Raw genomic sequence first — 15,761 nt, 5'->3', positions numbered from 1 at the left:
TCTTGGATGTTAAATGTGATGATTGATTCAGACTATTGAGACTCTTTCTTGAACGTAAGTGCATGCGTTATATGTAGTTATGATCCACAAACTCAATTTTTAAGTACGTTTGGTTATAATGTTCCACTAGAAATGCCAAATTTATTGCCAAACTTAAAATTTAACCGAGTGTCAACTAAAAACTCTCAACTCTGATTTTATTTTCCATATCATCCATATAATTACTTTGAGCAAAATTAATCAAACAAGTTCCCATACTCATTTGAATCAAAATAATGTGACCTATAGTATTTAGTTTTGCTCAACTAATTACATGGATGATGTGAGATTTTTCCATTGGTATGTAGCATCCCACATTTGGCTTGTTTCTTTGTTTTCTATGGAACTTTTTTGGTTTCTTCAATTCACATGTGCATTATTTTGTCATATGATGGCTCCTTAATAATAACAATTTTAGTTTCTAATGCTATAAGTAAATAATATAAATAGACTAAAAGATTTAATTCACTTATATTTAGTAAACTTGATAATTTACAAACTTTGTTCGCGTGAGTAAATTAGCCTAATTTTTAAATTGATTGATTTCTAATTCAGATAAACGAAGGTTCATAAAATATTAGCTAATGTCATTATTTATTCACACAAGCTCTGAATTATTATGACCTCTTTCTTTTTTAAAACTATAATGCAAAAAGAAGAAGAAGAAAACTTTGTTTAATTTTAACATATCAATAATATCATCAATATTATATTCTCTTTTCAATGTAAAACACAAAAGAGTGCTCTTTGTGTAGACGTGGATGCTTATCTATCATGTGTCTCTACATAAAAATATATAAAATTGTGTGTGAACAGAATCAATATGGGAACATAATGACGTTATTCCTCACACTTTTAAAATTTTATGAAATATAAATAATCGTAAATTTTGTGAAGGAAAACAACAGATCTTAACTCAAGTAAAAAAATAATTAAATTACTAATTAATAACTTAATACTACGTAATTGCTTACCTACATGCAAGCTGGAACTAAAATTTAGCTATTATTATATTAGTTAGCCAAATAATCCGTTTACTTTGTCTTAATTAATTAACTAATGTGACAGTGACTGAAGATGCAATTCGGTGTACACCCACTCCACTCCACTCCAAATTAATTTGTCATGTTGAGAGTAAATAATTAATTAAACACTTAATTACTGTCAACCGTAATTAAACCTTAATATAAAAGTAATCATAAAAATAAAGGTAATTTAATATTTTTATAGAGATGTCCACAATGATTCTGCACTTTGCTATAATAAATGATATTTTGACACTCAAATTTGAATATGTTAAAAATATTGTAAATGTATATTTTAAGTGTAGTAGTATATTATTGAAAATTTGTGTAAGTATATAAAATATTTTTTTTCTCTCTCCTACTTAATCACAACCACCCCATGAATCCAATTAAAAAAGAAGTTAAATTTTAAATAAATTTAAAAATTTCTCTTTTCTTATTGATTGTTCCTAACACTAATGATTTATGTTGGTACCCATACAAGTTTTTCTCATATTAAGTGTTCAAATAACACTTCTCATAAGTTTATAATAATATCATTCTAATTATTATTACAATTAAGAATTAGTGTGACAGAGAATATTCATCCCGTTTAAGTCCGTCCAGTATAAATTCGTAAAAAATAATGAAAGGTGGGTAGGTATAATTAATAAAGCATATTTAAAATCTTGAACCACTACATACAAAAATGAGAGCGGGACAAGACGGCTCTGCATACACTGCAATCTTTTAATTCTATGAATACAAAAAATTATGTTAATTCTTGCGCTCAGAAAAACCCAAAAAAAAGTGGAATGAGGTGGGACGATTATATTAGAAGATACGAGCCTACACCTTTGACACATTTTGCACTCAATTTTGTGAACTTTTGCATACTAGATTCATTTTGCTAACCTAATCGGAATCGTTTTAAATTGTCCTCTAAAAATTAGGTATTTTGAATTTTCGCTCCTCTAAAATATTTATAGATGAATCATTCTTTAAAATTAAAATATTTATCTTTTGGTTCTCCTACTAAAATCATCACTTAAAAATCGTCACTAATTTAGTTGTTAAATTGCAGGAGAGATCAATTTAATGAAATAATCCGATTTTTTTAAAAACATGAAAAGATAAAATAGTTATTTTTAAATGGACTTTAAAGATATTTATCCCTAAAATCTATAGGCAATGATTCTATTCTTTTTGCTCTTATTGATTCAATCAAAGGAAATTTCTTTACCCACCTCCTAACCTTCTTAATCACCTCTGGCGAATTTATCAAAATACCCCTTGTTTCGGAAATACATTTCCGAAAACGTACTTTTATTGAAAAAAAAGGTGTTTTCGGAAATGCACTTCCGAAAACACGAAAAAAAGGTGTTTTCGGAGATGCATTTCCGAAAACACCCCCTTTTTTGAGTTTTCGGAGATACATTTCCGAAAACACCTTTTTTTGGGAGAGGGGGTGTTTTCGGAGATGCATATCCGAAATATTCCAAGACCAAATTGGTCTTGGAATGTTTCGGATATACACTTCCGAAAGAATTCAATAATTATTAAAAAAATTAAAATCAAGGTGAATCAATACAATTAATAGGTATAAAATGAAAGTGAATCAATAAAATGAAGATGAATCAATAAAATTAAGGTGAATCAAAATTTCCTAAACAATTTTAAAGTTAAAAATTATTTTACTAACTTATATAAATCAAAAACATCTTAATTTCATAAGTAAATTTTGAATTATATAAAATTAAATATAAAATGTATTCATTAAATAAAATTAAGACAAAATCTTTTTTTAATTTTTTTAAACTAAATAAAAAATTATAACTCATTTTTAATTATGAATCAGAATAGAAATATATAAATATATAATCATACTTCTAAAAACACAACATAAACTTGGGTAAGCATACTTCAATAATAATTTTGGTTTTTTTTCTCTAGCAATCAAAATCAGGGCATAGTAATAACAGATGGAAGAACCACGCAAGCTATTTTTGCACAATACTTAAAAGGAAGAATGTGGACCACACGAAATGGAACGTGGAGAACTATACATTAGGCTGAAGCTTAGACGTGCCCATTCCCATATTCGATGTTTATTTGCCACAAACTACATCCATCAAACTCAACAACCTCTCTACCACTGTTATAAAAAATAAACCGGAAATCAAACCGATGAGAGTACTGAGTCGTTAATTTATTGATCGAATCATTAGATCATTGGTCGAACTGCATGATTAAATCGGGTTAAACCGGATAACTCGGATTAATAGACCAGTCGTTATAAAAAAATTATTTAGGTATAAAATCTGTCGAACCAGATGATTCAGTCTTTACAAAATATAACTAGCACTTAAATCTTTTGAAAATATCATCTTCACAAGTTCATAGTTTAAATTCAAATTTTAAACATAAATTTTACACGTAATATACATAGCGTTATATTTTTTATTACACTTAGTGTCTGTCTGAACGCTAGTTATTATTAAATTAAAAAATAAGTATAAATAAGAAAAATTTGAATTCTATCAGTTAAGTCATAACACATAATCAACTCAATTGTCATGTCATGAAATATAACACCAAAATAGAATGGAGGAATATAATTCTGAAAAAATTAAAATGAAAAGATTGAATTATTATATTTTTAAATAGGAATCAAAACTTCAAGTTATATTTTTGAAAAGACATGATTACCATATCAGAATTTCTTTTTCACCCATAGGCTTTCTTAGACATCTTTTGTGTAAACCCTAAAATACTCCTAAATTTTGGATGTGCATCTTTAAATGCACATTTTTCTTTTAAAAAAATTGATTTCGGATATGCGTATTCAAAGACACTTTTTTTATAAAAAAAAATTGTTTTCGAATATGCATATCCGAAATAACCTTATTTTTTTTAAAAAAATGTGTCTTTTGAGATGCATCTCCGAAAACTGTTACGTTTTTTACAAAATCCAAACAGACACCGCTTCACTTTCATTCTCTTCAACAATGTTTCTTGTTTGGGGAGTTGACAAAACCCACACAGACAACACCTTCCTGTTGGAGAATTGACGATCACCCTACATGACGTGGCCTGTCTTCTCCACCTGCCGATCAGAGGGAGGTTACTGAACCATTCTCAAATACAGAGGGTTGAGGCTATTGAGTGGATGGTAGTGGATGGTGGATTATCTGGGTATGGACCCAAATATGGCGGATTAGGAGTGCAGAGCGATCAGTGGGGTGCATATCCGGTTCTCCAGCTTGAAAGAGCTATATGAGAATCACTTGGTGGCGGTAGCGGAGTCAGAGGAGGAGGGTGACAGGATTTTTATTGAGTATCACCGTGGTTGCGCTCTGCGGTGTTGGTTCATGTTCTTGGTAGGCACTGCACTCTTTATGGACAAAAGTGAAACCTACGTGGACATGACTTATCTCCGATACTTTATTGATCTGACTACAGTTCATGAGTGGACTGGGGGGCCGCCATTATGGTATACCTATACCCAAAGCTTTATGAAGCCTCCAACTGGAGTTCCAGAGTTACACGATATGTCCTCCAGAGGCGGAATCAAAAAGTGGGGCCATATCGTGTATACCTCGATGGTATTTCTCACGATGACATCCAGTGGACGCCCTTTGTTGATTACGATAATGTTGTCCCATTCGACCGCATCACATTATATTCTAGATGGTTGGCATATGGGGCCAACACCTTGGTCAGGTATCTTCCAGAACGGTGCATGAGGCAGTTTGGACGTGCACAGATGATACTGAGGTCTCCGTTTAAGGTTGCTCCTGACACCATTACCCTCCGGGAGCTCACTGCTAACTCTGAGGATTGGGCGCATCATCTAGTCCTAGAGGAGTATCGGTGTACACGGGCTACCAAGAGCTGGCACTATGTAGATGGGTATGTGACATGGTTCTATCAGGTGTCACATCCTATCATGACACCTGATGCTCCAGGGCATCCACCTAGGCCAGTACATGAGGAGCTCTTGGAGAACCAGCAAGCCAAGGATGTCCATGCCACTGATCTCTTTCTGATCCGCCAGCGGATACACTCGAGAGGGCAGGAGGCATTGGAGAGAGGGATTATTGAGCAGGGCTGTCCAGAGGCGGTTGTCATAGTGCAGAGAATGGTTGTTGAGGCGTCCAGTGCGATGGGGTATAGGAGGCATAGGCGATCGCAGGGAGTTCGCATTAGGCATACTCAGTAGTAGATGTATATTTATGTTTTATTTATGACTTTTTATTTGGTGTTATAATATTTTTACATTGAGCACTTATCCGAACAACTACTTCCATATTATAGTATCGATTTTTTTAATCTACTTTGCGTATTTTTTATTTCCGTTATATTTTATCGAATAGTAGGAGGTTTTAATTTTATTTCTACTATGTTGTTGTTTGGAAAAAACTGAATCATTGAATATCTGCATATTTCGGATATGCATCTCCGAAACAACTTGGTGAATTCAAATATGCATATCCGAAATCAATGAAATCTGGTTATGGGTGATTTCGGAGATGCATATCTGAAATCTTTAAAATTAGAATATGGGTGCCTTTGAAGATGTATTTTCGAAGGGTATTTTGGGGTTTTTAGGGGTGTTTCTCACCCTATATGGGTGTGAAAAGAAATTCTCTTACCATATTTTATTGAATTTGTGTTCGGCCCTATGGACTCATTTGATGGATTTGTATATACTGGGCTAGTCTCTTCAATTACAACTAAAGAATATCTTTGTACACCCATATAGAGTAAAAAAAACACCCATGAAAATCCCAAAATACTTTTCGGATATACATATTTGAACGTACATTTTATCACATTTTCAACATGTTTCAGATATGCATATCCGAAAATACCTTTTTCAAATGTTTTATTATTTAAACGGAGGATTTAAAATGCCAAGGGTATTTTTGGATACCTATAGACACGTCCGGCCGCATCATTTGTATCGGGTATCTAAGATCGAGCCTCTTTGTACAAGTTTATTTGAAATCTGGGTGTCCTATTCCGTCTACGACATGTTAGTGGACGACACATCATACAAAAGAGGCAGACACTTGACCGGATCATTTTTTTGGAAGAATGGTGGAGTTCGAAGAAATGATGAAGCAAGAGAGGCAGAAATGATATCATCAAATCTTTTTTTGTATGTATTGTCCTGAAGAATGTAAAACCAATACGATTCAATACATATATAATATATATATATACTTAATGTAATCAATGTTTATTCTTACCGATTAATTATTTTCTATGTTGATTAGGTTGGATTAATGCTGATTCTGCCATAACAGAATGGTATAAATGGTATTTTGGTTCTGCATAATTCGGAATATGAAATTTAAAAAGCATCAGGGCTTATTTCGGAAGTGCATATTCAGAATATGCACTGATAGCAAGATAAGATTTCTTGGGTCCATATTACTCCAAAAAGTCTATAAATATGGTTGATAAGTGCCAGAATTTCGTTATTTTAAGTATATATTTGTGGCACTTATTGAATCTATTCTTTCCGTTTTTATAATAAAATCCCAACTTTTGTGTAAATATTCGTATACTTGAGTTTTGATTTGTTTTATGTACCGTTTGATAGTTTTTCCTTTGTTTATATGTATTTATGCATATCGGAGCCTAGAGTAATAAAGTGTCGAAGGCACGACTTCAAATACGCAGTTTTGGAGCAATAAGGAGAAAATTCTGCAGAAGCCCGCTAAACCCAGTTGTAGAGCGCTTGAAGTTTCAATAAAAGAGGCATAATTAACTTCATTAGCTCGCTTAGCGCGGTTAGCTTGCTATACGAGGTCTCATTTACTGTACTAGATATTTTGTCTATAAATGCAAGCTCGCTTAGCCAGATGAGCTCGCTTAGCGCGCCTGCTTAAATTTTGCCTATTTCTTTCTCATTTGAGACATTTCTTAGGTGATGGTTTTGGGGAGGGGTTATGTACCAACTCTATCACTTCCATTTTTAGAGTAAATTAGCTTAGAAATCAACTATGGAGCTTGTATTTGAATGATTGAAGGTGGATTGATCGTCGATCGGAGCTGACAGACCGGGAGATTTTTGGTTCATTTCTCTTCTTCTTTGTGTATTCTTTATTAGTTGGGTTTTTTATGTATTTACTTTGAACTCATGTATATTTGTCGCCCATGGCGTTATATTTAATTTGCTTTACAAATTTTTGTTTATTGTTTTATTATATTTTTGCTCTGTGCTTGGGTTTTGGGTTTCTATAGACATATACTGCTTGAATCCTTATTTAGGATGATTATCTGTTAGTTTCTAGACTTTAGAGATAGATTTAGAGCTGGCATTCACTTGGGTATTTGTACTTAATGCCTCTGTGTTGGTTGTCTTGTGCTGAGAGATTGTCGACACGAGTAACACGGTTGTCTCCGGTGTTGTTGAGGTTGTGCATAGAGATCGCCTCCGAGATAATACAGTGGGTGTTGTGGTTGATACGTGATAACATTGATGAGTATTGTAGGTTGATTATAACTGGTCGATAAGTTTAAGTTTGTAACGAGTGAGTATATTTGCATGCTTGATAAGTTATTTCTTTCCTAAGAATGTATTTATTTTCTGTTCATATGTTTTATTTTCCTCTTTTACTTTCAATTCATTTTAACCCGAGCTCAAAAACACTGAAACCGTTGAACGACATTCTAACAAACCATTCTCTGTGGACACGATAATTCCCAGAGTAATACTTCCAAATATTTTGTTGCTTGCCGTTGTATCGCTTCAGCAATGGTCTCTATAGCTTTTCATCAACATCACAAGCCCTAATCATAAATGACTCAAACTTACCCTCACCTTGTTTTTTTCTACTTCAGCAGTGGTTACCCGATGCCTCTTCAATTTAGGTTCTCGCACAACACCCTATTCCCCGAGCTGATTTTGACACTGAACTCTCTCTTGCAATATCCAGAAAATGGGAAGGTGGTCAAGCTTGAGTATCATTCACCTTCACTTGACGCCGAAGGAAAAGTAAATCTCACCCCATTTGAGCTCAAGAACGACGACGATTTAGAGGTTATGTTGACAACTTTTCAACAATATTCTTCAAAGGGTCCGATCGAGTTGGATGCACTTCAAAGATCGGGAGAAGATGTTATCAAAATGTTGCGATGTCTTCAACTACCCATTTATAACAATATGTAACGTTAAATTTCTGTTGAACTATCTATGTAATTTCAATTATTTATAATAAATCTATGCTTTATTGCTTTGTTGATATGGATTTTTTCCCAGACATATTTTCGGATATGCACATCCGAATGCACACTTTTTCTAAAAAAAATGTGACTTCGGGGATGCATATGCGAAGTCACTTTTTTTTCCAAAAAAAAGTGACTTCGGAGTTGCATATGCGAAGTCACCTTTTTTCAGAAAAAAAAGATGCATTCGGATGTGCATATCTGAAATATATGAGTACTTTGGGATTTTCACCAGAGGTCTCTAAAAAGGTGTATGGATGCACAAAGAGATTCTCTTACAACTAAGTCATTTTAGACCGACACTATTCTCCTTTTTGGATCCTTTATTATTATTCTTTTTTAAAAAAACTAAAGACCCTTTTTGTTTGCAAAAACATTTTTCTATTATTTTTTTTTGTCTTTTTTAATTTTAAGAAAAAGAAATTGTATTTGTTTTAACATCTTATTTTTATTTTCAAAAACTAAAAATATTGAAATTGTATTTACTTTGAACAATTTTAAGTTAATTTCGTCAAAGATTCGGAAATATGGAATCCTCGATGCAATGTTCTCAAAAGTTATGACCTCCACCATAATGGAAACTCCCGGTGGTAATTACAGAAGTTCCAGTGGTTCGCTACACTTTAGAACGTTTGGGACATAGAACTATAAATTCACATTAAAAGAGGGCGCGAAGAACCAAAATATGTTAGACATCCATCAATCTCTCCACTTAATCGCTCGAGATTATAGATATACGGAGTCCGTTTCGGGACCAAACAAGTAAAAGAACGATAGGTGTGTGCTTTGTCGTTATCCCCTCAAGGAAGACATCGTCAATATTATAGGATGGGTCGCGACCGACAATGATAGATGCGGCACCACCCCCAATCCTCTCGGAGAAAGAACTTCACAATTAGTATAAAGAAATATTCACCATCACTACCAGCCCATACAAGACGGGGTACCTTTTCTAAAGAACAAAGTCGTGAGGATCCCCACACCCAAAGCGTATATTACCTCGCAGCCGCGACAACATAGACTTTAAGATCAGGCGTGTTCAGATAAGGATCGTGGAGAGGCCAACATGGTTGACTTCAACGTCCAAGAAAAACAAAACTCGACAATATGATAAGGCCAATTCACATACTAAGGACATGTTGAAGATTCTGAAAAACGGGCTTAGACATCAGCCCCAACATTAATCGAGTTAGAAACTAACCCTAAATCGCAATCACTAGAGGAAATGCTTTATATAAATTCGACCCCCATCACACGCTGGAGGATGGCCAGCCATTTGTGGATAACAATCTTAACTTATTATTTGTATTTTAACTAAAAAGGCGACAACTTCTAAGGGAATCAGAATAACCATAGAATAGATTTAATGGCCATTCAATATCACTAACATTCGTAAGGACGACATGTCAGATAACTATACATGTAACGTTAGTCAAAAGTGATATCGAGATCAGGGTGCATCATCAAAGGACTCAGACCAAGAATCTACCCTACACGATAGGATCTGAACGGTATTCAAGCTAAGTAATTTTTAAAAAGAATTCATTAAGAGATCGAATAATTTATTTCTCTTCTGATATAACTACGGATGGCAACGGGGCAGGTCGGAGACGGTTATTACCTCCCCAAACCTAAACCCAGATCTCCAAATAATCCACGTTCCCCGTCCTAAACCCAAACGGGGATGGAGAGTTAAAACTCAAACCCGACCCAAATGGGTCCGGATATCCTCGCCACCATCCATTTAGTGAAATCATTTTTTTAATAGAAATACTTTTTTCCAAAATTAAATTACTTTATAAATAATAAAATGAAACAATTTCAAAAAAATTCATACATACATTTCAAATATTTTAAATAATAAATACAAATCAAAATATCAAAACTTTGGCCACATATTTAATATTCTAAATTATCAAAAATATATAATAATATACACAATAAAATAAATGGGGCGAGTTCGGGGTGGGTACTAATGTTCCCATTACCCGACATATACACATATTTTGTAATTAGGGAAAACCCAAACCTAGTATAAGCGGGTTTTCCCCGTCAACTTCGGAACGAGTTTGGGTGGGTACCCACGGGTACTGGTTTTGTTTTCATGCCTAGATATAACCATATTTGATATGAGTAATATTGATTTCTTTATCGAAATGTTGCAAATTACCCCTTAGGAAGAAAGGTCGAAGTAATAAAGCATATTATGTCACAGCTGGCACATCTCTCTTTTAGGAGCTAGCCACTCCAAGAGCGTAGGTGGTTGAGCCTTGTGGCATTAACCTCAAACCTGGCTCAAACCTAAGGGCAGGGAAAGGTACCCAAGTCTTGGTTAAGAATAGCCCTTAGCCAAGTTGAAGAGTTATGCCAGCCTCCAACGAATGGGAAAAATAATGACAAAACGCCAAAGATCATGCATGTTCCCTTCAAATGGGATGGTTGAGCCAAAATGTAGCAAACTGTTCCAATTTCCAGTGGAGAGGAATTATAAAGGAGAATCAACATAGAAGATGCATCAAAAAAATAAAGTCTTTTTACAAGCTTTCCTTATGAAAGGAAATTGAGTCTTAGTCTCTTTTGAGGTTATCAGCAGAAGCTAAAGTCTGGTCATCAAATCCTTTATTTGGCCTGATTAAGGAAGTCTGGTTCTGGCAAGAGAAGGTCGATGAAGATTGAGTTATGAGTAAGACCCTAGCATCCCCAGAAACATCTCCAACACCACCCATGTTGGAGTAGAAGTAAGAGCAGAAGAAGAAGTGGCAGCCACATTGACACCCTTTATTATAGCCATGCTACCTGGCACCATTATATCTAAAAATAAAAAATCAAGAAGGTCAGTACTACTGAGAACACAAAAACCAAATACACATACTGATCAATTTTCTCTCCTCTCATGAGCATTGGTTGCGCCTACTATCGCATGGGTGTCAATAAACCACCTCTTCTACAAAGAAGGCCCCATGTCTAAAGGGTCGACCTCTTCTTTATAATCTAAGATCACCTAGAATGCCACCATATTTTCCTTCATTAAATATTTTCTTCGGGGTTAGAAAATCCCAGAAAAGATAATATAGGTGTGGGGTTCTCGATTAAAGTGATTCCAAATGCAACTTGTGCCTTGGAGAAATCAAGAACCAAAAATTTCCCCGAAGGATCCTATAGAAGATAGAGTGAGCTTCTAGAGTTTGAGGGATCATCGGGAATAATGATACTTAAGGTATCCTCAATTTTCATTATAGACGTTAAATTGTTTGACCTCTTACTGCAGCAAAATCTACCCTTGACCACAGAGGTTGTCCCGGGAGGTATGCGCCATGAAAAAAAAGGTGAAAGAAAGTATTCAGAGACATCTTCCAACCTCTATATTCATATTAAAACTTGAAGACCTTCACGAAAGTCTAAGCATTATAGTGTAATTGAGAAGGCACAATTTTCAAATTTGTTGAAAGGCGGTCTAAAATTCAACTGAGTAAACATACATTAATAAATAGGCATGGAACACCTGTAAAAATAGCTACAAATTCTTTGGTCAGAATCAACAAGGATAACCAACCTCCCAATTAAAAGGCAGACCTACTTCTATGAAAGTACCTTCTACTTTGGTTGTATCGTCAAAAAGAGAGACATGCCTCCCAATTATGCATTTATACCGATAATTTTGAATTTATACCAAATTTTTAACAGAAACTATGTTTTTAAAGACATTTTCAAAATTTTCGATAAATCTAATTTTTTTTGCATGCATTTTTATCGGTATTTTTGAAAAATGTGGTATCTCTACATGCCTTTTTATCGACATTTTTTCGAAATTGTTGGTAAAATAGCATACATGCATTTTGGCAACTTCAAAAATGCTCGTTAAACGCATAGCTAAGGCTTACAACAAAAAGTTGAAGTCAAAGGTTTTTACAGCCGTTGACTATGTCTGGAAGGTAATCTTACCTATTGATTAGAAGGATTGAGCCTTAGGAAAATGGCCACCAAACTAGGAAGGACTATTTCAAATTAACCAAGTGTTTTCAAATAACGCTTATGAAATTGAGGAATTAAGTCCTGATAGTCGAATTCTAAGAATAAATGGCAAATACTTGAAGAAGTACAAGCCTATGCTACAAGAAATTTGAATGACAAAATAATAATGCGCAAAAAGACGTAATGCTAAAATGGCATTAAATATAAAGGCTAAAATGGAAAATTCATTGATACAATTAATCAGAATACATAAGATTTAAGAGTTCATCTCTATCTTCATTTGTTCAAAACGTATTCTGACATGTCGAATCCGCCTATTATTTATGGTATCCTCAGCCTTTAGTGTGTTCACTTCCTTTTTCAAGTCACGAGCAATCTTCGCATGTTTGATTCCAGCATTGGCTTCTTTAACTAATTCCTCTTTGACAGAAGCCAATTCATAAACATCGATTCCAGCCTTCTCCTTCTCCACTGCTTCAATCTTCATCTACAACATGTTCATCTGTTGAGTCCGGGTTAACATGTTTGCTTAAAGGGTTGCCAACCTATATTTGTCTTTAGCTTTTACTTGATTCGACTTTGAGTCTAAGAAATTAAATCTCATTGTCGAAGCATAAGTTTAGTCTGTTGGTCAAGTCTAAATCTCATTGTCGAAGCATAAGTTTAGTCTGTTGGTCAAGTCGATTAGCAATTTTCTATTTAAGATTGACAACGTTGAGCGTTTGTACAAGGAAAGGCTCAAATTTGATGACAAAATCGGAAATTGAGTTCAGCATCTCCTGTGTTCAGTTTCGACATCAATCCCAAGATTTTAAAAAGTGCGACAGACATATAATAATTTTAATATTATTTTAGTTTTAAAAAAAAAATTATACGATATTATAAGTCAAATTTATGCATCTATTTTATCTAAGTAAACGAATTGAAGTAAAAAATTCTTTTCTGACCACCTTATTTTTAGTTATAAAATTTTGTAAGATATAAATTTCATTTTCTATTTTATTTTGGTTGCCAAACTGTATCATGCTAGCCTACATGTCTCTAATTGCTTAGAGTAAAATCCAAGATTTGTTAATTGAGTACATGAATGATTTTAAGGGTCAAACAAGAACCTCAATAACCAGACAAAAACATGAAAGAACAGCTATCCAAATATACCTTATCGGACAAAAAGCTTTTAGATTGTTAGCTTTAATTTATGATACATTTTTTCTGTCTCCAGCATAAGATAGAACGGGGTGGGGACCCAAAGGATGCAAGACTCAGCGTTTGAGTGTCATCCATTTCAATATGTGACTATTTCAAGTTTTTCAACTTCATTAATCATCATTGCACACAACCTAATGGAGAGCCTCTAGGCTAGAAGAATGAAAATGACATTTTTTGTCAAAAGACATTTTGGTTTCCGAGAAAGAAAACCGAAGCTTTTAAATATTATACTATATAGAGCAAATTCTTTTTTGGTGCTTACAAAAGGGTCTTAAATAAGAGTACCTTTAAACCTTGCTTTTAGCTTTTGAGAATTAAATCTAGCATGTAAGAGAATGTTAATCTGAAGTTCAATACAAAATGTATCCAATGTTAGTCAACTTTTTGTCACATCATTACATAAGCATTTTACATAACATCAACAATTACAAGAGAGATGGGTTTGAAAACTACCATTACTTTTTCCCCATCTTTGAATATTTTTTTTTATAAGCAAATATGAAATTATGGAGTACAAGGGGTACTCAACCCGTCTACAAGAAGCGAATCAAACAAAGTTACAACGATGCCGCACGAATGCAAGTCAAAGGATCTAGGAGCCAAAGCTGACTATTACAACCAGCACCCCCCTTAATCCTAGCACAAAACCAGTCCCACGCTAATGACTTAGTCATCTCCACAATTTCCCGGACCCCTTTGGTACCACCCTCGAAGAAAGTATCATTTCGCACAAGCCAAATTGTCCACACCACCGCAAACCAAAAGATAGCACCGAAGAATTTACTCACCTTGGTACTGAGAAGATGCATAATTTTCTCAAAATGATTCGGAACCGACACAAAGGGCACCACAAACCCAAGCCCAATCCACCTCGATACCACTTGCCACACCTGAACCGCTACCGGGCAATTGAAAAAAAGATGAACGAGATTTTCTTCCGAATCTAAGCAAAAAGGGCACGCCAGATTTTGCAAACCCAAAATGATGCCTCTTTTCGCTAATTGATCCCGAGTTTGCAACCTATTGTGAAACAGTCTCCAGGCAAAAACTTTGATTTTACTAGGAACATGGCATTTCCATAACAAACTAAAAACAGACTCCAAATGAGAAAAAGAAATCGAACCAACCGAAGAAATATCATATAGCCTATCCGCCGCTGCTTTCACAGAAAAACCGTCCGCGTCTCTCCACCAAATAAAGGAGTCCCGCCGCTGAGATATGAGTGTACAAGACAGCAAACTGTTTTGCAAATCCTGCAAGTCTGTTTCAGCCTGCACCGAGAGTATACTATTGTCACGATTTATGTTCCAAATCCACACACCATTGAACCAGCCCCCCATATCCTCAATTAAAGACCTGCTATGTTGCAACAACCCACATAATGCTGGAAATTGTACTCCTAATGGGACTGGCCCGAACCATTTATGCCGCCAAAAATCGATTAAGGAACCATCCCCTAACCTGCCCGAAATGCTGTTTCCGAACCAATTCATATCAGCCCCACACGAACCTAAAGCCACTCTAAGATCCCTCCACCAAATAGATGATTTTTTATCATTGACACTCTTCGAAGCATCTAAAATGAGATCCCTAATATCTCCATATTTAAACGCCAGCAACTCGCACCAATTTGCCCCTCCATCTGTTAAAATACGCCACCCCCATTTACTCAACAGAGAACGATTAAACATCCCAACCTCTCTCACCCCCAAACCACCCTCCAATTTTGGCTTACAAACCGTCTACCACGCCACCCAATTAATCCTCCTCTTGTTTTCCTTACCGCACCATAAAAACGACCTCTGAATGTTCACCACCTCTTGCAACACCATCTTCGGGGCCCTGTAAAAAGAAAACTGAAACAGCAGAATAGATGACAAAACGGAGTTAATTAACGTAACCCGGCCAGCCATAGATAAGTTCTTTCCTCTCCACACCGCAAGCCTACTGCGAAGCTTAATCAAAACCGGATCCCAAGATGCCACTCGACGGGGATTGATCCCTATTTGAATACCCAAGAAGGTAAAAGGGATGGAGCTGATCGGGCAAGAGAGAAAGTCTGTTGCTGCCTCAAGGAAAGACTGATCCACGTTGCAACCATAAATTCTGCTCTTATGAAAATTGACCCTTAACCCGGACACTAATTCGAAGCCACGCAAATCTGATTTTATGGACCATAAATTTGACCAAGACGCAGACCCCATCACAATCGTGTCATCGGCGAACTGAAGCAAATCAAAGCTTAGATTCTGATTCAATTGGAACGGCTGAAAGACTTGTGCTACTCGTGCGTTCCGG

Source organism: Vicia villosa, unplaced genomic scaffold, assembly GCF_029867415.1.
Source record: "Vicia villosa cultivar HV-30 ecotype Madison, WI unplaced genomic scaffold, Vvil1.0 ctg.003559F_1_1, whole genome shotgun sequence".
In the NCBI taxonomy this organism is placed as follows: domain Eukaryota; kingdom Viridiplantae; phylum Streptophyta; class Magnoliopsida; order Fabales; family Fabaceae; genus Vicia; species Vicia villosa.
The sequence above is the reverse complement of the archived record's forward strand: the minus strand, read 5'-3'. Positions refer to the sequence as shown.